Source organism: Cervus elaphus, chromosome 1 (assembly GCF_910594005.1).
Source record: "Cervus elaphus chromosome 1, mCerEla1.1, whole genome shotgun sequence".
NCBI lineage: Eukaryota > Metazoa > Chordata > Mammalia > Artiodactyla > Cervidae > Cervus > Cervus elaphus.
Window position 1 is genome coordinate 61,218,487 of NC_057815.1, and position 26,253 is coordinate 61,244,739.

The 26,253-nt window shown below is 40.5% G+C and overlaps 1 pseudogene; it reads left to right on the plus strand.

Moving 5' to 3' along the window:
* LOC122694934 overlaps positions 1-26,253 on the plus strand; it is a 42,488-nt pseudogene that overhangs the window by 8,532 nt on the left and 7,703 nt on the right.

Genomic DNA, 26,253 nt, shown 5'->3' on the forward strand with positions numbered 1-26,253 from the left:
AAGTATCCTCACCTATTCCACATCATCCTGTATTGAGCTAACTGGAATTTTTAAAGTTTTTATTGACATATAGTTGCTTTATAATATTGTGTTAGTTGCTACTGTGCAACAAAGTTAATCAGCTATACAAATACTTACATCCTCTCTTTTTTGGATTTCCTCCCCATTTAGGTTACCACAGAGCACTGAGTACAGTTTGCTGTGCTATACAGTAGGCTCTCATTTGTTATCTACTTTATACAGAGTATGTGTATGTCAGTGCCAACCTCCCAATTTATCCCATCCCCCTTTCCCCCTTGATATCTATATATTTGTTCTCTACATCTGTGTCACTATTTCTACTTTATAAATAAGATCATCTATACCAATTCTTTCAAATTCCACATATATATATTAACATATGATATTTGTTTTTCTTTTTTTTATTTAATTCACTCTGTATAAAAGATCTCTACAAATGACCCATTTCATTCCTTTTTATGACTGAGTAATATTCCATTGTGTGTATGTACCACTTCTTTATCCATTTCTCTGCTAATGGACATTTAGGTTGTTTCCACATCCTGGTTATCGTAAATGGTGCTGCAATGAACATAGGGGTGCATGTGTCATTTTGACATATGGTTTTCTTTGGGTAACTGCCCAGTAGTGGGATTGCTGGATCACATTTTAGTTCTATTTTTACTTTTTTAAGGAATATTTATACCGTTCTCCTTAATAGCTGTATTAATTCACATTCCCACCAATGGCGCAAGGGGTTTCCCTTTTCTCCATACCCTCTTAAGCGTTCATTGCTTGTATGAAATAGCAAGAATTTTCATTATAACTGTTTTTAATTTTTACCTTATACAATAAAAATCATTTACACTAGTAGCTTTACTTTTTCCTTTACTAATTTCATTGACAGATAATCTTAGTATCCAAATCATATTCCTTAAGAATATTAAAAATAGTTATTTTTAATATTGAAAAATTATGCAGCAATACCATGCTGCTACTGGGAACTCTGACATCTGTCTGCTTTTATTAATAATGTATCTGTAAATAACCAAGATTGTTCATTTGTTTAATATGCAAACTCTTTACTATCTATTCTATGAATAGGAGAGCATTTCCAGAATCTATTAAACAGAGTTGTTTCTGTTGATTTTGTTAAATTCATACAACATTTGATCTAAATTTTCATTATGGACAATCAGACCTACTACAGCTCTGGGAAATATTCTATTTTTTTCTTTGACAATTTCTGAAATTATCAGAAATTTCAGGTAATTTTTCTGACCATATTAGACTCAGTCATATGTCAGCAGCATTTCTGGATCTAGCCTACCTGTCTCCTTAAAAAGCTTTATAGCTCTGCACAGGCCTTTCCATTTCTTTATCCTTTGAAGTTAAAGTCTTAAAAAATTTAACTCAGTTGAACATTCCAGCACAGTAGTTGAATTTTCATGTGTATTCATTCAAATACTGAGACAGAAAGAGTACCTCAACTGGAAACTAAGAAGTAAAGACAGTCAAATGATACATCATCATGTTCAGGCCAACAGAAATGGCAAATTTATTTTTTACACTCCCACCTTCTCTCCACTAAAAAATGTTTTCTTAGAATAGAGTTTTTTTTCAATATGTGATTTATTACCACTTGGCAGCATTTGTAAAATGAAACTTGAGGTGTTTATAAAAACCATACTTCCTGAGCAATTAGCTAGACCCTCCATGTCAGATTCTCTGTAAGTGGGGCTGGGAATCCACATTTTTAGGATTCCCCCAGGTAATCATTGTGCAATATAAAGTCTGAGGGCAACTACTTTGAAAGATTAACTCATGTTTTTAACTTTAAATTGGTTTAAAAGCAAGTCAAGTTCAATCAGACAGAAAAGTGAGGACATTACAATCCTTAACACATGCATTAATTTGCTGTAATTTCTGCCTTTTTGAATAGATTTCGGCCTTCTTTAAATCTGTCTCTATAATGTGGCACTCAAATAGACCAAAACTATATACTTCCCTGATGACGCAAACGGTAAAGAAACTGCCTGAAATGCAGGAGACCTGGGTTTGATCCCTGGGTTTGGAAGACTCCCTGGAGAAGGGAATAGCAACCCACTCCACTATTTTTTCCGGGAGAATTCCATGGACAGAGGAACCTGGCGGGCTACAGTCCATGGGGTCACTAAGAGTCAGACACAACTAAGAGACTAACACTTTCACTTCATTTTCATACGATAAGCAAGGTAGAGAAATCATTGATAAAACCTTTCCAGCACCACGAAGAATGGGTAAATAATCTACCTCTAGCCCAAAAGTCCTTCACTGTAGGCAACAGCAAAGTAGACAAGAACTAAAAGAATCTTTTCTTCTCCTCAACCTTCTTCCTACTACACATACCTCTAATTCTCTTTCATTGACACAACACCAGTACTAGCTCTGAGGCACACAAAGCTACAAAGAATGACTCACTGACATTGGAAACTATCAGAACAAGTGCCTTATATACAAGTGCTCAGATATACAAACTGTTTTATATGTATTTTTCTTAGAGAATAAGTCAGTGAAAGACAAAACAGGATCTTCAACAATGATATAGTTCTATGACTATGACTAGATCCTTGCTGGAACTGACAAACTTGATTTTTATGTGACTTCAAAGGATTTCTTCCCAGACACTCTAGTCAGAGGTGGAAAGGAGGGATCCTGGTATACAATTTAATTGTAAAACTGATTTACTCTTGAGGAAAATACTAGTGTGTTCTGGACCTACATACACCTAGTAAAGGCCTCGGCATTCATCTTCAGCAGAGATCATTTTGTTAGGTTACAACAGATACCAAGGATTCAGTCTTTAGCAAGAATTAAATATATGGATTGATTTCCACATGACACTTTCTGTAGTCAATCTAAAATCTTACTTTTACCATGCTGCTTGGTGATCAAAGGTTGTGTCCATTGGGGTAAAAACCAATGCTCTCAAATCACAGGCAGATCATCTCCTAATGTGGGGCTATATCCATAGTGTGCCAGTTCCCTTCAGGGAAGGTAATCTTGAAAAATTCTGACACATTCAACTCCTACCCAACACTCAGCACAGTTACTCACACAGAATGAAGAATTACAGGAGCCTGACAGTATAACAGGACAGACAGACTCCCCAACTTTCCAGTGTCACAACAATATCTGTCCAAATCTGAACCAGACCGTCCAGTGGAGACAATCATTGAGAAGTCTACCCTCCTCCCTATGTGTCTTTGTCTGTGCCCTCGAACTGACAGCTCTGAGAATTCTAGGTCAGTAGGCTTAGCCTTAAAGTCTCAGAAGGAAAAAGCAGCTACACCTACCGTCCTACATTTGTTTTTCCTTCCCAACCTGTGTGGAGGTCAATGACTATGGGATTTCAAATGCTGAAGAGGCCTTCTTTGGGTTACAATCTCTCACATCTCCTAAAGGAAAGCATCTCCCCATTGTGAGACAACAAGAAAATGAGAGAATTGCTAAAACATTAGCAGAAAAGACACACAGCATCTCCATTAACTTTCAGTCTATACCAAAATGTTGAAAGTTATTTTCCATGTTGCAGCAATTTCCATAACTAATATTTCCTATTATCTCATGGCAGAAGCTTCAGGAGATGGGAAGACACTTTTGAAAGAAAACCTACAGGATCAGTGTTCCTGACTGCAGTTGTGGTATGTAGTTTCTAGTTAAAGTAAAAATCAAACAAAAAAATCCTTGGTCTTAATTTAGACCCTTAAGTCCTGATCTTTCCTTTCATTCTCTAATGTATGTAAGCTTCCCAATCTTTATTGGACATGACATGTTATCATTAAACCCTATATTTAGTCTCCCTGGAGTGGTGGGTCTGACATTCTACTTTCAGTCTTCATGGTTTCCTGGAGACTGGAAGCTGCTTCTCCTTGGAGAGCTTCCCTTTTTCCTACATTTCCATTCTTGGTCTCATAGGATCCTCTAGTCCTTGGAATTTATTCATCCCATTCTAACAGCCTTTTCTCTTTTCTTGATATTTTCCCTGATACACTTGCCACTTTTCAGGTTACTTTAGTTCATAGGCCAATCTTAACTGAATATCATCTCTTAAAATTTGCCTCTACCACCTGGAATAGGTATAGGCACCAAATGTATTCCATGTATAGAATAGCTCAGTTATAATCCTAAGCTACCTAAACTCCAAGTTCCTTTGGTCAACTAAAAGGATATCTTGAAGGTTATATGCATCTCCATATAACAGCCATCTTACTTGTTTGGATGGCATACACTCCCTGGGCTATGCTTCTCTCTTAATTCCTTTCTATACTCTACCTTGATGCACTAAAAAATTCCCTGGAACCTAATCTGCATATGTATTCCCTCCAAGTTCTCTGGTTTAGGTCTTCAAGTCTCCACTAACAGTTCCTCTCTCCAGATTTTTGTAAACTGTGAAGCATGCTCTCATAAGAAAGAGAATCCGATTCTCCTTTGGCTAGGTGGTGGCAAACTCCTTTAGATCCTCCTCCCCTTCAGTGGGATTTACCTCATTGAGTCCCACATCCCTCTGGGCACTGAGACTGCGGTTCCAACAGAAACTTTAGAAAAATCGAAAGATAGGAGGTGTTAACATTTATTGAGCTCCTAGTCTGTGTCACACACTGGACTGAGGACCTCACACACGTTAGTTACCACTTGGCAGGCAGATGAGGGCAGCTCCGTGATTCCAGGCCCACCTGATGGCCTCCCTTTGCTGCTAAACAATAGAATGTAGCATAGATGAGGGAATTTTCAGATAAAATGAAGGACCCAAACTAATTGATTTTGCTTTAATCAAAAGGAAGATTATCCTGGATAGGCTCAACTTAGTCAGGCAAAAGGCCTTAAAGAGACACTCAGCCCTTCTTTAGAGATAATTTTCCCTCCTGCTGACTTACAGAAGTAAGCTATCATGTTGAGGGAAAGCCTATGGAAAAGATAATGTGGCCAGGAATTGTGAACAGTCCTAAAATCCCAAGAAAATTAATTCTGTCAATATGTATAAGCTAAAAGCAGCTTTTCTAGTTGAAACTTTAGATGAAAATACAGCTCAGTCAACACCTGGAGTGCTGCCTTATAAAACCTCGAGTACAGCACCCAGCTAAGTCATGCCAGACTCCTGACAGAAACTGGGCTATATCTGTGTTTTGAGATACTAAGTCTGTGGTAATCCATTATAAAACAATATAAAAATAATACAGATTTTGATGCCTAGAAGTGGTACCTAAAAACTTGGAAATAGCTCTGAAATCAGTCAAGTGAGCAGAGACTAGAAGAACTTTGAGAGAAAGCCTATGTTTTCAACAGACTGTTGGTACAAATCTAATCTTTAAGTGTGCCACAGTGAGAGTTCAGAAGAAATTGAGGAACATGTTATTAGAAACAGAAGGAAGATTCTTGTTACAAGGTAACAGAAAGATTAGCAAAATTATATCCTGTAGTTATGTTCAAGAAAATACTTAAAAGTTGGCTTTATACTTAGGGAGACTTCCAAGTAAAGAGTTAAAAGTGACTCTTGAATTCTTTTTTCTATTGATGATAATATGTGAGAGGAGAATGATAAATTGAGGAAAGAGCTGTTAAACAAAAAGAAACCAAGACCTTACGATTTTAAAATTTCTCACCATCTGTAAGAATTAAAGAGATTCACAGTCTTAATCTCTGTTTAGTATGATTATACAACTTTTTCCTAAAACTTCAGAAAGATTAAAAGGTGAAAGAATCAGGCACAAAAACAGGCCTTCCGATCATTTTAAGGATAAAGTTTCCTTATAAAACTAGAAATAAAACTACCATATGGCCCAACAATCCTACTACTGGGCTATATATACCCTGAGAAAACTGTAATTGAAAGAGACACCCATACCCCAATATTCACTGCACCACTATTTATAATAGCTAGGGTATGGAAGCAAACTGGATGTCTATTGAAAGATGAATGGATAGAGAAGCTATGGTATATGTATACAACAGAATATTAGTCAGCCATAAAAAGGAATGCATTTGAGCCAGTTCTATGGGGTGTATGAACTTAGAGCCTATTATATGGAGTGAAGTTAAGTCAGAAAATTAAAAATAAATATGGTATAACACATATATATATGGAATCTAGAAAGACAGTATTGGTGAACCTATTTACAGGGCAGCAGTGGAAACAATCCTAAAAGATGATGCTATGAAAGTGCTGCACTCAGTATGCCAGCAAATTTGGAAAACACAGCAGTGGCCACAGGACTAGAAAAGGTTAGTTTTCATTCAAATCCCAAAAAAGGTAGTACCAAAGAATGCTCAAACTACTGCCCAATTGCACTCATCTCACACACTAGCAAAGTAATGCTGAAAATTCTTGAAGCTAGACTTCAACAGTACATGAACTGCGAACTTCGAGATGTTCAAGGTGGTTTTAGTAAAGGCAGAGGAACCAGAGATCAAATTGCCAACATCCATTGGATCATCAAAAAAGCAAGAGAGTTCCAGAAAAACATCTACTTCTGCTTTATTGACTATACCAAAGCCTTTGACTGTGTGGATCACAACAAACTGTGGAAAATTCTGAAAGAGATGGGAAAACCAGACCACATGACCTGCCTCTGGAGAAATCTGTATGCAGGTCAAGAAGCAACAGTTAGAACTGAACGTTGAGAATGGACAGGTTCAAAATTGGCAAAGGAGTACGTCAAGGCTGTATATTGTCACCTTGCTTATTTAAATTATATGCAGAGTACATCATGCTAAATGCCAGGCTGGATGAAGCACAAGCTGGAACTAAGACTGCCGGGAGTAATATCAGTAACTTCAGATATGCAGATGACACCACCATTATGGCAGAAAGTGAAGAAGAACTAAAGAGCCTCTTGATGAAAGTGAAAGAGGAGAGTGAAAAAGCTGGCTTAAAACTCAACATTCAGAAAGCTAACATCATGGCATCTGGTCCTATCACTTCAAGACAAATATATGGGGAAACAGTGGGAACAGTGACAGACTTTTATTTTGGTGGGCTCCAAAATCACTGCAGATGGTGATTGCAGCCATGAAATTAAAAGACGCTTGCTCCTTGGAAGAAAAGTTATGACCAACCTAGACAGCATATTAAAAAGCAGAGACATTACTTTGCTAAGAAAAATCCATCTAGTCAAAGCTATGGGTTTTCCAGTAGTCATGCATGGATTGAGAGTTGGATTATCAAGAAAGCTGAGTGCTGAAGAATTGATGCTTTAAACTGTGGTGTTGGAGAAGACTCTTGAGAGTCCCTTGGATTGCAAGGAGATCCAACCAGTCCATCCTAAAGGAAATCAGTCCTGAATATTCATTACAAGGACTGATGCTGAAGCTGAAACTCCAATACTTTGGCCACCTGATGCAAAAAGCTGACTTGTTAGAAAAGAGCCTGATGCTGGGGAAGATTGAAGGCAGGAGGAGAAGGGGATGACAGAGGATGAGATGGTTGGATGGCACCACCAACTGAATGGACATGAGTTTGAGTAAGCTCCGGGAGTTGGTGATGGACAGGGAGGCCTAGCGTGTTGCAGTCCGTGGGGTCTCAAAGAGTTGGACACGACTGAGCAACTGAACTGAACTGAATGGAAACACAGACATAGAGTACAGATTTGTGGACACAGTAGGGGAAGGAGAGGTTGAGATGAATTCAGAGAGTAGCATGAAAACACACATTACCATATGTAAAACAGATAGCCAATGGGAATTTTCTATATGATGCAGGGAGCTCAACCATATGTAAAATAGATAGCCAATGGGAATTTTCTATATGATGCAGGGAGCTCAACCCAATTCTGTGACAACCTAGAGGGGTGGGATGGTAGGTTGGAGGGAGGTCCAAGAGGGAGGAGACATATGTATACTTGGCTGATTCATGTTTATGTATGGCAGAAACCAACACAATACTGTAAAGCAATTATCCCCCAATTAATAATAATAAATTTAAAAAATTCATTTTAACCACACCCTCCCCAAAAAAGAGGATAAGGGTTTGCCTCACAGATATCAACCAAACTAGAAGTCCTCTAGGGAGCTTCAGGGTACTGTTTCCTACTATTTCAGCAGGAGGGCAAGGCTTAGAGGGTTTGTCTGGAAAAGATCTATAAATGTGGCTTTTGCCTAGAGAAGTGAACCCCACTGACATTTACAGAAGATCCACAAAGTACTTGAGAAAATCTGTTTGGCAGAAACACTACTAAGCTGACGTTGGAGAGAGTGTCTGTTTATGTCTGTCAGATATAGCTGGTTTAGAGTACTGTTCAACTCCCCTATTTGCTGCAGATCTTCTAATTGTTTATCCATATGAAAAGTACAGCATTGAAATCTCCAACTATTATTTTAGGACTGTATATTTCTGCTTTCATTTCTCAATTTTTGCTTCCTATGTTTTAGCGTTCTGTGGTTAGGTTCCTAGGTTTATATCTTCCTTATGGGTTCACATTTTAATCAATATTTAGTGTTCCTCCTTGCCTCTTGTAACAATTTTCAACTGAGTCTATTTTATCTAATCTTAGCACAGATATCTCAGTTCTCTTTCAGTAACTATTTACCTGGAATGTCCTTTTCCATTCTTTTACTTTTGACCTATTTTCTTGGATATAAAATGAGTCTTTTCTAGACAGCATATAAGAGCATTTTGCTTTTTAATCTATTTTGAGAATATTTACCTTCTAATAGAAGAATTTAATCCATTTATAATTACTGATAATGAAACATTTCTGCAATTTTGCTCATCTTTCCTATGTTTCATATCTTGTTTGTTCCTCAGTGTCACCATTAACTGTCTTCTTTTGTGCTTGATATTTTTGAAGTGTATGATTTTGATTCCTTTCTAATTTACTCTTCTGTATATTTAAAACTTATTTTAGCATTGGTTGTGCTGGAGCTTACAATTAACCTCACAAACATGTAATAATCTATTTTCAATTAATATCATATTAACTTTCATAGGTATATAAAAATTCTGATCCATCCATCCAAATATTTCTCCATTCCTCTCCCCTTTATGTTATTGTGTCACAAATTACATCTTTCTACTTTGTGTGCCCACTTAACTTAGACTTATCATTCTATGATTTGTCTTTTTGATCAAACTTGGAAAGTAAAAGGAGTCACAAATGAAAAATACACTAATACTGGCTTATATATCCCTTTACCTGTGTTATTTCTTCACGTGGCTTCAAGTTTACTGTCTAGTGTTCTTTCATTTCCACCTGAAGGACTCTTTTTAGCATTTCTTATAGGACACATCTGGCATCACCAATTCAATGAACATGAATTTGAGCAAACTCCACGAAATAGTGAAGTACCTGGAAGCCTGACATACTGCAGTCCACAGGGTCACATAGAGTCGGACACAACTCAGCAACTGAACAAATAGAACACATTTACTAGAGATGAATTCCCTCAGCATTTGTTAATCTGGGAATGTCTTAACATCTCTTTTATTTTTGAATGATAGTTTTGCCAGGTATAGAATTATGGGCTTTCTCTTTCTTTCAGTTCAGTTCAATTAGGTTGAGTTCAGTCGCCCAGTCATGTCCGACTCTTTGCGACCTCATGATTCACAGCAGGCCAGGCCTCCCTGTCCATCACCAACTCCCAGAGTTTATCCAAACTCATTTCCATCGAGTCGGTGATGCCATCCAGCCATCTCATCCTGTCGTCCTTTCTCCTCCTGCCCCCAATCCCTTCCAGCATCAGGGTCTTTTCCAATGAGTCAACTCTTCGTATGAGGTGGCCAAAGTATTGCAGTCAGCTTTAGTATCAGTCCTTCCAATGAAATGAACACTTTAGGATGGACTGGTTGGATCCCTTGCAGTCCAAGGGACTGTCTTTCATTGGATATTTTAAATATGTCATCTCACTGCCTCTGGACTCCATGGTTTCTGCTAAGATGTCCAGTCCTTTTCTTAGAGAATCTCCCTTATATAGGACAGTCATTTCTCTTTTGCTGCTCTCAAGGTCCTTCCTTTGTCTCTGAATTTTAAAAGCTTTATTACAAGAAGTCTCAGTGTGGATCTCTTGTGATTTTCCTTTCTAAAGTTCATTGAACTTCTTGAATGTATACATTCATGTATTTAATCAAAGTATGACTTGTTGGTCATAGTTTCTTCAAAATTCTTTTACATCCCTTTCTATTCTCTCCTTATGAAACTTCCATTATTTGTATGTTCTATTATTGACAATGTCTCACAAATCTCATAGGCTCTCTTCATTTTTGTTCATTCCCTTGTCTTTATGTTCCTCAGACTGGATCATTTTAAATGATTTGTTTTCAAGTTCTCTGATTTTCAACTCTGACTGCTCAAATCTGATCTTGAAATTCTCAGTGAATTCATTTCCAATATTGTGATTTTTAACCTAGAATTAGTTTGGTCCTTTTTATAATCTGCATCTCTTTAGAGGTGTACACTGTTTGAGGAATATCATTCCCCTGGAGTTATATAATTTTTGTCCATGATTTCCTTTAGTATTTTGAGGATATTTAAGCCAGTTTAATTAAAGGCCTTGCTGAATAACTTCTAGGACTTGATTCCTCATAGATAGTTTCTAATAATTTTTCTGTGAATGGGTTATATTTTCTTGTTTCTTTGCAAGTTTTTAAAATTTTTCATGGAAAACTGGACATTTTGAGTGCTATAATAAGATAACTCTTAAAATCATAAACTTTCTCATACTCAGGGCTTGTTTTGCTTGGTTCCTGTGGGTTTTTGGTTATATGTCTAGCATTTTTCTACCTTTTTCTGTCGAAATATTAGTGGTATGTGCTCTCAGAAATGTGTCCTTTGGTAAGTTTATGCGTTGTTGAATTTTTTTTGCCTTGAGACAAAACAAAAACATACCCAAACAAACAACAAGAAAAAAAAATGCCTCTCTTTGCATACTGGCTCAGTGTTTAGCATGTCTTCAATGCTTTGTTGTTCAGTCACTCAGTCATGTCCAACTCTTTGAGACCCCATGGACTGCAGCATGCCAGGCTTTCCTATCCATCACATCTCCCAGAGCTTGCTCAAACGCATGTCCATTGAGTCGGTGATGCCATCCAACCATCTCATCCTCTGTCATCCCCTTCTCCTCCTGCCCTTAATTCTTCCCAGAATCAGGGTCTTTTCTAATGAGTTAGCTCTTCGCATCAGGTGGCCCAAGTATTGGAGCTTCAGCTTCAGCATCAGTCCTTCCAATGAATATTCAGGACTGATTTCCTTTAGGATGGACTGGTTGGATCTCCTTGCAATCCAAGGGACTCTCAAGAGTCTTCTCCAACACCACAGTTCAAAAGCATTAATTCTTTGGAGTTCATCCTTCTTTATGGTCCAACTCTCACACCCATTCTTTGACATTACCTTTCTTTGGGAGTGGAATGAAAACTGACCTTTTCCAATCCTGTGGCAACAGCTGAGTTTTCCAAATTTGCTGGCATATTGAGTGCAGCACTTTAACAGTATCATCAGATTGTAGATGTCTGGTAGTTTCTTCCTCAAATATTTGGTAGAATTCACCAGTGAATCCCACTGGGACTGGTGCTTTCTCTTTTGGATGTGTCACACGAGTGTATGCTCCTCGGTTTTTGTCTCATCACAACAAATATTTGGAGTGACGGACATTAAAGCCCCCCTTGGCGTGTCACAGCTCTTGGGTCTTGGAAAGACTGTGTTATAGCTCTCAGGTCTTGAATGGACCGTGTTATAGCTCTTAGACAAATCAGTGTAACAGTTCAGTGTTATAGCTCTATTTTATTTAGAAGATAGCAGGAAAATCCATCTTCGAGATGTGAGGGCATGTCGATCCAAAGACACGAAGAGAAGAATGCCCCAGCGCGAGGGGGAGAGAGAGAGAGAGCTAACTTTGGCTCCTCTTTTTATATGTTTTTCCCCCCTGGGCCTGCCCTATGTAAATTGGGCCAGCCAGGAGTGTTGTTTGTTTTACCTGAGGTTCCCACTCCGGTCCTTGGGCCTTCCTTTGTTCTATTTTGCGGGCTTTTCCCTTCCAGGTCTTTCAGCCACCGCCATTCAGGACTCCTTTTCCCTATTCTAACTGCCTAACATTCCCCCCTCAAGAGATGGGAGGCCCAATTCTTTGGGAATAGCGGTGTCAAGGTCTTTCTGGCTACCTCCTGCTGAACTGGGACAGCGAGGGGTATTGGGCCTCCCCCTCTTGCTAGTCTCAAGCCTCAGAGTCCTTATAGTGGTGTCCATCTAAGGGTGAGTGATATTTTCCGTGGTCGGCTGTAGTTTTATATCTTTGTTGAACTGGCACTGCATGTTGCAGCTTGACCTGGGCAGAGACAAGACAGGTTAGACAATTGACAGTACATGGAACAATCATAAGCAGCATCATTATGGCATAACAAGGACTAGTAAGGGCATTAGCCAATTTCAAATTTACATCGCCAGGATGGCTCAAGTCCCTCCTTATTTAGGGATCAGAAGATCTATCTCCTGTCTATTTTTGAGTACTATCTCGGCCAGGCTGTGTTGGCTCTTTAGAGCTATCCTGAGAAATCTTATACCCAGAAACCAGATTTTGGGGGTGTTCATTAGAATGGCACTCATTTGTAGTCCTGAATAGGTATCTGAGACCTCCCAGGGCCTCACAGGTGTATTGAGTTTCTTCTGTTTTCTTCCACAGCTTGACTCGTAAGTAGTGAATCCAGGAGTGAATCCAGGGGGCCCTTCCATGTGGGCTAGAGTTGAGCCTTTGGGGACCCATCTTTCCAGACTTTAATTAGGACTTGAGTCCCTGGAGCATATAGTGATGACTCCTTAGAATCTTTTGGGTCCTGGTTCATACCACACAAGCATATATCCTGTTGGAATTGTCTAATGGCCATGGTATAAGATTGGATGGTCTGAACCTCTGAATCTAGGAAGAGGTCATTGACATAAACAAAAGGTCTCCCATATAGCATCTCATAAGGACTAAGACCAACCTGTTCCTTAGGGGCAAAATGGGTGCGGAGGACAGCTATTGGTAAAGCCTCCCTCCATCCCAGGGAGGTCTCCTGGGTTATCTTTTTTATCACTGATTTTAAGTTGGTTGGCTCTTTCTACTTTTCCTGAAGACTGAGACCTCCAGCCACAATGGAGATAATAAGTAATGCCCAATGCTTTAGAGACCCCTTGGGTGACCTTAGAAGTAAATGATGTCCCATTGTCACTTTGTAATGACCTGGGCAGACCAAATCTTGGAATGATTTCATGGAGCTGTTTTTTAACTACCTCCTCAGCCTTCTCAGTCCGGGTAGGAGAGCCTTCAATCCATCCTGTGAATGTTATCTATCATGACTAATAGGTATTTATACCCTTGAGAAACTGACATCTGGGTGAAGTCCATCTGCCAGTCCTCTCCTGGGTAGGCCCCATGTCGTTGGACAGGCTGGGCCAGCTGGGGTCTTCGAGCTCCTTGGGGGTTGTTTAATTGGCTAGTAGGACAAGAGAAGGCCACTTGTCTTATAGTTGTTTGGAAGCCTGTTCCTCTGAACGACCTTTCTAGTAATCTTTGGAGGACCTTTTCTCCTAAATGAGTGGTGGCATGTAAGGAGTTAACCAACTTCCATTGGAGATTCCCAGCCAGAAAAAGGAGTCCCTCCTTTTGGAACCACCCCATATGATCTTCTTGAAAGCCCTCACTCTTAGCTTTAAGAGTCTCACCTTCAGTATATGAAGGAGTTTCTGGCAAATTAGTCTGTGGAACTAGGATGGCAATCCCTATTAGGTCATAGTTCTGTAATGCTGCTCTCTTAGCTGCCTGATCAGTTGCTTGGTTTCCTCATGCCACTTCCGTGTTCTCTTTTTGGTGTCCTTTACAGTGGGAGACTGAAACCTCAGTGGGCAGATGGACTGCCTCCAAGAGTCTAAGGATTTGATCACCATATTTGATTGGGGACTCTTGGGTGGTCAAGTGGCCCCTTTCTTTCAAAATAGCCGCATGTGCATGTAGCACCAGAAAGGCATACTTGGAGTCAATGTAAATGGTTATTCTTTTTCCTTTTCCCAACTCTAAAGCTCGAGTCAGGGCTATGAGTTCATTTAATTGGGCTGAAGTACCTGATACCAGAGGCTTAGCTGCTATGGTCTCAAAATTGGAGACTACTACATATCCAGCTCTTCTTTTTCCATGCAAGACAAAGCTGCTTCCATCAATGTACCATATTTCCTCAGGATTGGTCAGAGGATCTTCTGATAATCCCTCTCTGGGTTTTGTCCAGTGGTCCAAGGTTTCTAGACAGGAGTGAAAGGGGGGTAGGCAGGAGGGTGGCTGGGTTAAGAGCCTCACAAGAGGATATAGTGAGGCCTGGATTTTCCATCAGCATTACTTGATACCTGAGGATTCTTTGATCAAACATCCATAAATGGCCTCTCCCATTTAGTTGTTGTTTTACTTGGTGGCTGGTAAAAATAGATAGTTTGCCCCCAAAGGAGAGTTTTAAAGCATCTTCTGTCATGATTGCAATAGTTGCAAGACTTCAAAGGCAGGGGGGCCAGCTTTGGGTGGTTGGATCAAGTCTCTTGGATAAGTAAGCTACAGGCTGGGGCTCAGATCCCAACCTTTGAGTTAACACTCCCAAGGCTATTCCCTCTCTTTCATGGACATAAAGTTGGGATGCTTTTTCCAGGTCTGGCAACCTCAAGGCAGGTGCCTGAGTTAAGGCCTGTTTTAGTGTAGCCTCTGCCTTCTTTTGAGGAGTTCCCCACATCAGTAGGACTGAATCATCTTGTCCCTTTAAGCTTTCATATAAGGGCTGGGCAATTAGACCATAGTTGGGTATCCAGATTCTACAATACCCAGTTAGCCCCAGGAAAGCTTGCAATTGTTTTCAAGTCATAGGGGAGGGCAACTGGAGGATTCCTTGTACCTGATCAGAGGACAGTCTCCTAGACCCACGTGTAATCTGAACTCCCAGGTAAATGACCTTTGTCTCGACCATCTGTGCCTTAGCACAGGAGACTTTATATCCCCTTTCTGCCAAAAAGTTTAGAACCTGAATTACATGTTGTTCCGCACTTTTCTCATCTGGAGAGCAGATTAGTAGGTCATCTACATATTGTAATATTTTCCCATTAGGTCCCAGGTCCAGATCTAGGAGATCCTGGCAAAGGGCCTGTCCAAACAAGTGGGGGCTATCTCTGAACCCCTGAGGTAATACTGTCCAAGTCATCTGTTGGTGTTTTTCTCCTGGGACCTTCCAGTTAAAGGAAAAAGCCAGTGGTATGCAAAATAAAATGCATCTTTGAGATCCAAGACTGTAAACCACTTGGCACTGGGTGGGATTTCTCCCAAGATTACATAGGGATTGGGTACTGTAGGATGGAGGGGGACTACAGTTTCATTTATGATCCGGAGATCTTGAACCATTCGCCAGGTTCCGTCCTTTTTCTTTACTGAGAGGATTGGGATGTTACATGGTGAACTGGTGGGGACCAATAGCCCACAAGCAAGGAATTTATTTATTAAAGGCTGTAGTCCCTCCCGAGCCTCTCTTGAGGGGATATTGTTTTCGGTTAGGAAACTGAGTGGGATCCCAGAAGACAATGATGACCGGTTCAGCTTGGTGGGCTTGTCCAGGAATTCCCTGCTCCCACAGCTGGGGGTTAATTTTGTCCTCCCATAGCTTTTGGTCCCTCTCTATTGGAGAAGGTGTAATGGATTCTTCAGTAGTAACCAGGAGCTGTAGAGCTCTAGGGACTGAAAAGCTTCCTATCACAAGGGTGGTCCCCAGTTTAGTGAGTATGTCACTTCCCATTAAGGGAGTAGGACACTCAGGGACCACCAGAAACTGGTGGGAAAATATTTGTCCATCCCAGCAACATAGGAGTGCTTGGGTGAATCTTTTAGTAGTTGTTTTCCCTGTAGCACCCAAAATGGTACAGGTTTGGGAGGAGAAGGCTCTGGAGTAGGAGATCAAGACAGAGTAGGGAGCCCCTGTGTCAACCAAGAAATTTTCGAACCTACCTGCCACATACAGTTGCACCCTTGACTCCAGCCCCATGATGGACATCTGTGACAGGCGGGCTGGCTGGAGCGGGCCACTTCAGTCCTCTTGAACCATCGTGAGAGAAGGCTTGGTGTTTGACCTTGAGGCTCTTGGGTCCCCAGGGCAGAGTGCCGCCCAATGTCCCAGTTGATGGCATTTGTGGCAAGCGTTCTAGGAGACTTGTCACAGTTCAGACACTCTTTGGCCCAATGCCCCGCCTGTCCACAGATTAGGCGTTTGTCTCGTGCCTTGTCCTTCAAGGAATCTGGGTGTGCCATAGGGCTTTCCTGGAGGGTGGCCAGCATATGAGCATGCCTTGTCTCTTTCTTTCTCTCCCTCTCCTGGGCCTTGGCCTCCTTCTCCTGTTCTCTGTTATAAAATGTATTGGTGGCTGTCTGGATCATCTCATCTAGAGAGGCAGCAGAGTCCTGCTGCTGTAGCTGTTGTAACTTAATTCTGATATCTGATGCACATTGGGACAGGAATTTGTCTTTTAAAATCACCTGTCCCTCATAAGAATCTAAGCCCAGATTGGTAAACTTTTGGAGGGCCTCTTTTAGCCTTTCCAGAAAGGCAACGGGGTTCTCAATGGGCTCCTGAGTTATTGCTGAGACTCGGGCATAGCTGATTACTTTTTGTTGGCTGCTTTCAGTCCTGCCTTCACACAGATTAAAAAATGATCTCCTTCCCAGATGTGCTCAGGGTCATTATAATTCCAATTGGGATCAGAGAAGGGGACTGCAATTTCCCCTACTGGGTATTTATCACTTGACATGTGAAGCCCTGTTGCATACCTCTGGGCTTCCTTTAAGACTCCAGTATGTTCAGGGTCAGATAAAGTTTGACTAAATAGGACCATTATGTCCTTCCATGTCAAGTCAAAGGCCAAGGTAATACGTTGGAACGTATCTATAATATTTGCTTGGGTCATCTGTATAGCTTCCCAGGTCTTGTTTGATCTGTCTTAGTTCTAAGAGGGAAATGGGCTTATGGACCTGGATTGGTCCGAATTTTCCTCCAGTTTCAACTAAGGGACATACTTGAGCTGGCCTTTGTGGAGGGTGTACTCCCGGATATGGGGGCACGTTTGGATACAAGGAAGGAGCACCAGGCAACTCGGGAGCTGTGGAAGATAAGCCTTCACGGGGGCGGGGGGGGGGGGGGGGTTCCTTCTCTTGGTTGCCTGTACCTAACACCATTTGCCTAGTGGGCTCACTTTTAGGGCGTACAACAATCCCATACTTAAGACATAGTTCCTTCATATCTCTTAGTCGAAAGAAAATTTGGACATAGGGGATCTCCGTCCATTTCCCTTGTCTTTTGCAGAATAATTCTAGCTGCAGGATGGTATTATAATTTAAACTCCCATCCTCAGGCCAGTGTTCCTCGTCCCCCAGTGGATATTGTGGCCACGCAGTGACACAAAAGAATTTTAAGTGACTCCTCCTCGGAGTTAGAGGATCGAACAGCTTCAGCTATCAAGGATGCATCTCAAGGGTGTCTGCCAGGAAGTGAATTGCTTATTTCCCATCTCAAAGACTGCCGGCAAAGGATTAATCTCAAAAATATACAAGCAACTCCTGAAGCTCAATTCCAGAAAAATAAATGACCCAATCAAAAAATGGGCCAAAGAACTAAACAGACATTTCTCCAAAGAAGACATACAGATGGCTAACAAACACATGAAAAGATGCTCAACATCACTCATTATTAGAGAAATGCAAATCAAAACCACAATGAGGTACCATTACACGCCGGTCAGAATGGCTGCTATCCAAAAGTCTACAAGCAATAAATGCTGGAGAGGGTGTGGAGAAAAGGGAACCCTCTTACACTGTTGGTGGGAATGCAAACTAATACAGCCACTATGGAAAACAATGTGGAGATTTCTTAAAAAACTGGAAATAGAACTGCCATATGACCCAGCAATCCCACTTCTGGGCATACACACTGAGGAAACCAGATCTGAAAGAGACACGTGCACCCCAATGTTCATCGCAGCACTGTTTATAATAGCCAGGACATGGAAGCAACCTAGATGCCCATCAGCAGATGAATGGATAAGGAAGCTGTGGTACATATACACCATGGAATATTACTCAGCCATTAAAAAGAATTCATTTGAATCAGTCCTAATGAGATGGATGAAACTGGAGCCCATTATACAGAGTGAAGTAAGCCAGAAAGATAAAGAACATTACAGCATACTAACACATATATATGGAATTTAGAAAGATGGTAACGATAACCTTATATGCAAAACAGAAAAAGAGACACAGAAATACAGAACAGATTTTTGAACTATGTGGGAGAATGTGAGGGTGGGATATTTCAAAAGAACAGCATGTATACTATCTATGGTGAAACAGATCACCAGCCCAGGTGGGATGCATGAGACAAGTGCTCGGGCCTGGTGCACTGGGAAGACCCAGAGGAATTGGGTGGAGAGGGAGGTGGGAGGGGGGATCGGGATGGGGAATACGTGTAACTCTATGGCTGATTCATATCAATGTATGACAAAACCCACTGAAATGTTGTGAAGTAATTAGCCTCCAACTAATAAAAAAAAAAAAAAAAAAAAGACCGCCGGGACCAGCCGGCAAAGACGACAAGTCCCAACCGCAACAGCACGGAAGCCTGAGAAAAAGCCGATAGTAAAGAATGGGGTCGAGAGGACTGAATGCTCTTTAGGCAAGTCAGTGATTTTATTGAGTAAAACAGCTACCTTTATACTAGTACAAGCAGAAAACATAGTTCATAAAAATGCCATCTGGTTTTTGTCACATCAATACAATTATTTGTCTTAAGTGATTGCAGAAGCTTACATTCCTTTTTTCACATTCCAAGATAAACTGCTAAGTGAAGGTCACTACTATGTTTTTCTCAAGGAAGAACAAAGGAGACCCGGCAAATGTTTTACTACTTTATCATGGGGTGGCGGGACAGGGAATGGCCTCTTTCAAGGCTTTCCCAGGGCCTTTTTGGGCCTTGAGCAGGCCGGCTCCCCGCAAAAGACAGTCATGACAAGGAGGAAAAGGAAAAGAAAAGAAGAACTAATAGGCTTTCTGAAGCTTATCCTACCCAGTACTGTTGCAACCTGAGAGCCAGGCGTCCCCAGGTCAGGGTGCAGATCCCCAGGCAGGCTGAGGCATGACAGCCTCCTAGAGATCGAACCCCTGGGCAGGTCGATGCATGACGCCCTCCTGAGAATTGGGTCCCTGGGCAGGTTGAGGTGTGATGACCTCCTGGGACCCCTGGGACTGGAGGATCCCCGAGCAGATTGAGGTGTGACAACCGTTCGAGGACCAGATCCCTAGGCAGGTCATAGGTGTGATGACCTCCTGGGACCCCTGGACTGGAGTTTGGGTGTCCCCAAGGTCTCTAGCATGACCAGTGCTTGGTAGGATTAAGGGGTTGGATATTATACAGTACTTCCCTCCCAAGGCCAGCTACTTTCTGGTTGTCCCTCTATAAGATTGTAGAGGCAACATTGTGGGCTGGGATGGGGCTGAGGAAAGGAGCATGAAACAGGAGGGAAGGAGGCAGAGCACAATATTTGAAAGAATGACATAGCACAAGGGCATAACCGATTAAAATCAACTGGGTCCAAGATGACAAGTCAAATTCAAGTAAACCTTAATTCCCAATCTGTAAGCCAAAAGACAAACCCAGAGGTGGCAGGACAAAGTTCTAAGGCACTGTCAAAAGATGGAGGAGTGGGTGATTCCCCAGTGGCTGGGATGATCTTCCCACTCATTAGCATATGAATTCACCCCACTTGCAAAAGCTAGCCAGGCCACATTCCATGGCCCCTACCCTGTAGAATGGGTGCTTCTCTCTGAATCTTAACAAGTCTACCTCTTTGCTACCTATTGCTTTGTCTCTCACTGTATTTTTGCAATGAGACATCAGAGCCTGAGCTTCATTAGGTCCTGGAGCCGGGCATCCTGAGTTTTGGTCAGGCTCAAGTCCCGGGAGAGAGAGCTGAAGGACAGGAGGAAAAAGCAGTGGGAAAAACGTGCCAAGGAATCCCCTTCATAGCCCGCTGGGAAATTTGCTAAATATCTGACCGGTGCTCAGTTTTCATTGGTCTGATCCTTGGCACAAAGAAGAATAAGGACAGAAGAACCCCCACCGGCTTGGGTAACTGGGGCTCAGCAGATAGCGCCTTTGGGACATGCTGAGGAGTAGCCTCTCCAGAGTCCCTCAATTGTGCCCAATGCCGCCCACTTGTTCTCAGGGGGTTCAAGGAAACAAGAAACAGAGATTGTAAAGGAATTAATATTTCATTAGGCATATTTCCCTCCAGCCACAGGAGCGAGGATCTCCTACCTTAACTGGAGGTCTTCGGGAATCTGAGACTGAGCCGCGTGAGCTTTTTGCTAAGTTTGTTTTTCGCTGTCCTGATTTCCAGCACGATGGGCCTCTTGTCACTTCCCTAGCGGTGGGTTTTCTTCACTTTCCACTTCTACCACGGGAGCTTCGCTGAGTTGGGCTACTGCTGTGCTTGGCCTCTTCCGCCCGGTGGTTGTTTCCGCCAGGTTAAACCCGAGTCATGGCACCATAGATATCAGGCGAGTGTATGCTCCTCGGTTTTTGTCTCATCACAACAAATATTTGGAGTGACGGACATTAAAGCTCCCCCTCGGCGTGTCACAGCTCTCGGGTCTTGGACAGACCGTGTTACAGCTCTTAGACAAATCAGTGTTACAGCTCAGTGTTACAGCTCTATTTTACTTAGAAGATAGCAGGAAAATCCATCTTTGAGGTGTGAGGGCATGTCGACCCAAAGACGCGAAGAGAAGAGCACCCCAGGGCGTGGGAGAGAGACAGCACAAGATAGCTTTGGCTCCTCTTTTTATATTTTTTTCCCCTGGGCCTGCCCTATGTAAATTGGGCCGGCCAGGAGTGTTGTTTGTTTTACCTGAGGTTCTCACTCTGGTCTTCGGACCTTCCTTTGTTCTATTTCACGGGCTTTTCCCTTCTGGGTCTTTTAGCCACCGCCATTCAGGACTCCTTTTCCCTTTTCTAACTACCGAACAGATGGCTGTTAAATATTGATTCAATTTTTTTAACAGACACAGACCTATTCAGATAATTTATTTCCTCTCATGTAAGCTTAATAGTTTATTGTCTTCCAAGGAATTGATATATTTTATCTAGGCTATCAAATGTGAGAGCAAAGTTTTTCATAGTACTCTTTTTTTCATCCTCAATGTCTATAGAATTCATATCCATAACCCCTATTTTATTTCTGATATTAGTAATTTGTATCTTCCCTCTTTTCACAGTCTGAATTATTAGTTTTGTTGCTATTTCTAAAGAATCGTGTTATATATACTTTTACTGATTTTTTTTTGTTGATTTCCTGTTTTCAATTTTATTGGTTTTTCAGTTCTTATTTCTTTTCTCTTGCTTATCTGGATTTTATTCTCTCTTCATTTCCTCAGATGGATACTTAGATTATTGTTTTCATATAATTATTCTTTTGTTATGTATGCATTCAATGTAAATTTCCCTCTAAGCATGGCTTTCACTGTAGCCCACAAATTTTGATAAGTTATATAATCACATGTTTCTTATTTTATTTTATTGTGTTGACAGTTATATATTCTTGACTCTTATATTTGAGACTGTACTAGAAATGGCAACATATATTCTACAAAATCAATAGAATCTTTGACTTTCCTCTCAAATACCTCAAGGAACTGAGGGTCCTTTAAATCCATTTAGCTGCACACTCCAGCCTAAATGCAATTGCCATCATGTATTTTAAACCCCACTGTTTTATATATTTACTTATATTTTTTCATATATTTATTCATTTGTTGCTCACCATCTTTTCCTGCATCTCTGATTATTCATTGGTGATATTTTCCTCCTCCTGAAAAAAACATGCCTTAGTAGTTCCTTCAATGTGCATTTCCAGGTAACAAATTCTGTTACTGTGCTCTTTGCAATTATGTTTTTCTTCCACCATAATTCTGGAAGGATATTTTTAACTCTGTATAGCATCCAACTTTATCAGCTATTTTCTGTCAGTAGGTTTAATACTCCATCCTATTGCCTTCTGGCTTCCATCAGCACTGTTAAGGTCATCATTCTCTCTAATTATTATTTGAAGATAAACCCTCTTTTCTTAGACAGTCCTCAGAATGGGAGAAAGTAATAGCAAATGAAAAACTGACAAAGAATTAGTCTCCAAAATATACAAGCAGCTCATGTAGCTCAATACCTGAAAAATGAACAATCTAATCCTAGAAAGTGGGCAAAAGACCTAAAAAGACATTTCTCCAAAGAAGACATACACATGGCTAATAAACATATGGAAAGATGCTCAACATCACTCATTATTAGATAAATGCAAATCAAAACCACCATGAAGTATCATCTCACATTGGTCAGAATGGCCATCATCAAAGTCTATAAACAATAAATGCTGGAGAGGGTGTGGAGAAAAGGGAATGCTCTTACACTGCGGGCAGGAATGCAAACTGGGACAGCCTCTATGGAGAACAGTGTAGAGATTCCTTAAAAAACTGGGAATAGAACTGCCATACCACCCAGTAATCCCACTGCTGGGCATACACTCCAAGGAAACCAGAATTAAAAGAGACACATGTACCCCAGTGTTTGGTGTAGCACTATTTACAATAGCTGGGACATGGAAGCAACTAGATGTCCACTGACAGATGAATGGATAAGGAAGTTGTGGTAAATGTACACAATAAAATATTACTCAGCTATTAAAAAGAATGCATTTGAGTCAGTTTTAATGAGGTGGATGAGCCTGGAGCCTATTATACAGAGTGAAGTAAGTCAGAAAGAGAATGACAAATACTGTATGATAACACATATATATGGAATTTTGAAAAACAGTACCAATGATCCTACATGCAGGCCAGCAAGGGAGACATAGATATAAAAAACAGACTTTTAAACTCTGTAGGAGAAAGTGAGGGTGGGATGATTTGAGAGAATACCACTGAAACATGTACATTACCATATGTAAAACAGATGACCAGTGCAAGTTCGATGCATGAAGCAGAGCATCCAAAGTAGGTGCTCTGGGACAACCCAGGATAGGGTGGGGAGGAAGGTGGGAAGGGGGTTCAGAATTGTGGGGGACACCTATATACCTGTGACTGACTCATGTTGATGTATGGTAAATCATCACAATATTGTAAAGTAATTATTATCCAATTAAAATACATTAATTTTAAAAAATCTCCTTTTCTCTAAATGTTTTGCTTTTCCTATTGTATTTTTTACAGTTTCACTGTGATATGTTTGATTGTGAATTTCCTTTGTCTTCTGAGGTATATGCCAAGGTATCCTAAATGTTATCTTTAATTTGTAATGGAAGTGTTTCACTTGCTTCAAATTTATTTACCTCTTCCATCAGATATTATTTCACTATCTATTAAATTCCTTGAGACGTCAAAGAATTTGTCTTAAAAATTTATCTAGATATTTTAGATAACTCAGTTGGAAAGGTTGTTCTCTTTTTCAATGAATTTATGTTTTGGCTGCGCTGGGTCCTTATTGCTGTGTGCAGGCTTTCTCTAGTTGCAGTAAGTGGGGGCTACTTTAGTTGCAGTGTGCACATGCACACTGCGTGTATCTCATCCATATCCTGTCTTCACTTCCTTTGCATACATACCCAGGGCTTCTCATTGTGGTGGCTTCTGTTACTGTGGAGCACAGCCCCTAGGGCACATGGGTTTTAGTAGCTGCAGCACATGGGCTCAGTAGCTGTGGTTTGTGGGCTCTAAGCACAGGTGCGGATGTTGTGGTGCACAGGCTTAGTTGCTCGGTGGCATATGGGATCTTCTTGGACCAGGGATCAAACCAGTGTTCCCTGCATTGCAAGGCGGATTCCTAACCACTGTCCACCAGAGAAGGCCAGAAAAGTTGTTTTTTGAATTACTGAGTCTGCCATTAAATTTAGATTCAAATTTTAGTGACACTGGGGAAGATGGAAAGCACAAAATCAAAATGACTTTAAGATGAGATGACAATTATATGATTCAATAAAGACAAAACGAAGGCAAAATCTAAGGGAGAACTGGTAGGGGATTAAAAAGAATTGAGATTTAGGATAGACTGAAAAGGATAATTTGAAAAGACATGAAACTACATTCACATTAGGAGGAAGAAGGATGCATAGGATTATAATAGTGACATTCAGTAGGACAGGAAATACAAGAAGAGAGGAAACCTGAATTATGTGTGAAGTTGAAACATGTGAAATCTCATCTCATATAATGTCTCAAAGACAGTGGGGTTAAAAACATAACATTGAGAAAACACTGAATATAAGAGAATTTGGTTCTACATACACACATTAAGGTGGCATCAATAGATAAAGAGAATTTGATTATACATATATAGTTTATAATCTAAAATAGACATATATAATATAATTATATTAACTAGTGTCAGAGGAAGAGTGAGTAGTGGGTGTCAAGTATAAATCAGCTAAGAAGTGCATTTTATTTATTGAGATAAATTAACATATAACCTTGCATAAGTCTAAGGTATACAATGTGCTCATATGATACATTTTTATATTGCCATATGACCAAGATAGAGTTAGCTAACACCTCTATCACATCACACTACCATTTCTTTATTGTGGTGAGAACAATTAAGATAAAGTCCCTTGGCAACTTTCAAGTTTATAATACAGTATATTGTTTATAATCACTATGTGTGCTATGTGCTATGCTTAGTCGCTCAGTCGTGTCCAACTCTTTGCGATCCCATGGACTGTAGCCCACCAGGCTCCTGTGTCTGTGAGGATTCTCCAGGCAAAAATACTGGAGTGGGTTGCCATGCCCTCTTCCAGGGGATCTTCCCAACCTAGGGATCAAACCCAGGTCTCCTGCATTGTAGGCGGATTCTGTACCCTCTGAGCCACCAGGGAAGCCTAGATTTCTAGGACTTAATTATCTACTGATGGCACATTTGTACCTTTAAACAGTATCTCCCTAATACCTACACCTTCCAACCCCTAGTAACCACCATACTACTCTGTTCTACAAGTTTGGCTTAGATTCCAAATATAAGTGAGATTATACAGAATCTCTCCTTTTTGGTCTGTCTTATCTCACTTAGCATAATGCACTCAAGGTCCATTCATGTTGTCACACACAAATGGCAGGATTGCCCTCTTTCTCGTGTATAAAATTCCACTGTGAATCTGTGTCTCTGTACACATGTGTGCCTGCTGTGTCGCATATCCTTTATCCATTAAGCCATGGACTGACACTTAGGCTGTTTCCATATCTTGGCTATTGTGAATAACGATGCAGTAATCATGGGGGTGCATATATCTCTTCAATATCCTGTCTTCACTTCCTTTACATATATACCCAGGAGTGGAATTGCTGGGTAATACTGTGATCCTATTTTCCATTTTTGAGGAAACTCTACAATCCTTTCCATAGTGGCTAAACCAACTTAAATTCTCAGCAACAGTACACAAGGGTTCCCTTTTTTCCACATCTTCTCTAGCATTTATTATTTGTAGACTATATGATGATGGCCATTATGATTGGTTTGAAGTGATACCTCATTATGGTTTTGATTTACATTTCCCTAACAATTAACAATGTTGAGTGACTTCATGTGCCTGATCGTCATCTATGTGTCTTCCATGGAGAAACATCTATTTATTCCTTGCCTATTTTTTCCTAATATTCTTTTACTGTAGCTATCCAATTTTCCCAGCACCACTTATTGGAATTATCTTTTTTCCATTGTTTTCTCACCTCTTTTGTCATAGATTATTGACCATAAGTGTGTAGGTTTATTTCTGGGCTCTGAATTCTGTTAAATTGATCCATGTGTTTCCTTTTATGCCAATGCCATGCTGTTTTGATTAATGTAGCCTTGTTGTAAAGTCTGAATAGGGAACGTGATACATCCAGCTATACTTTTTCCTCCAGTCAGCTTTGGCAATTGAGTCTTTTGTGGTTCCAAAAAAAATTTTAGAACCATTTTGTCCTACTTTTGTGAAAGTGTCCTGGGTATTTTGATAGTGATTGCATTAAATCTATAGATTGCTTTGGGTAATACGATGATTTTTAACAACATTAATCCTTCTAATCAAGGAACACAGGATATCTTTCCATTCCTTTTTATCACTTTCATATTCCTTAATCAGTGTTTATAATTTTCAGAATATAGGTATTTCACCTTCTTTGTTAAGTTTATCCCCTGGTATTTTATTCTTTTTACTGTGAATATAAGTGGAA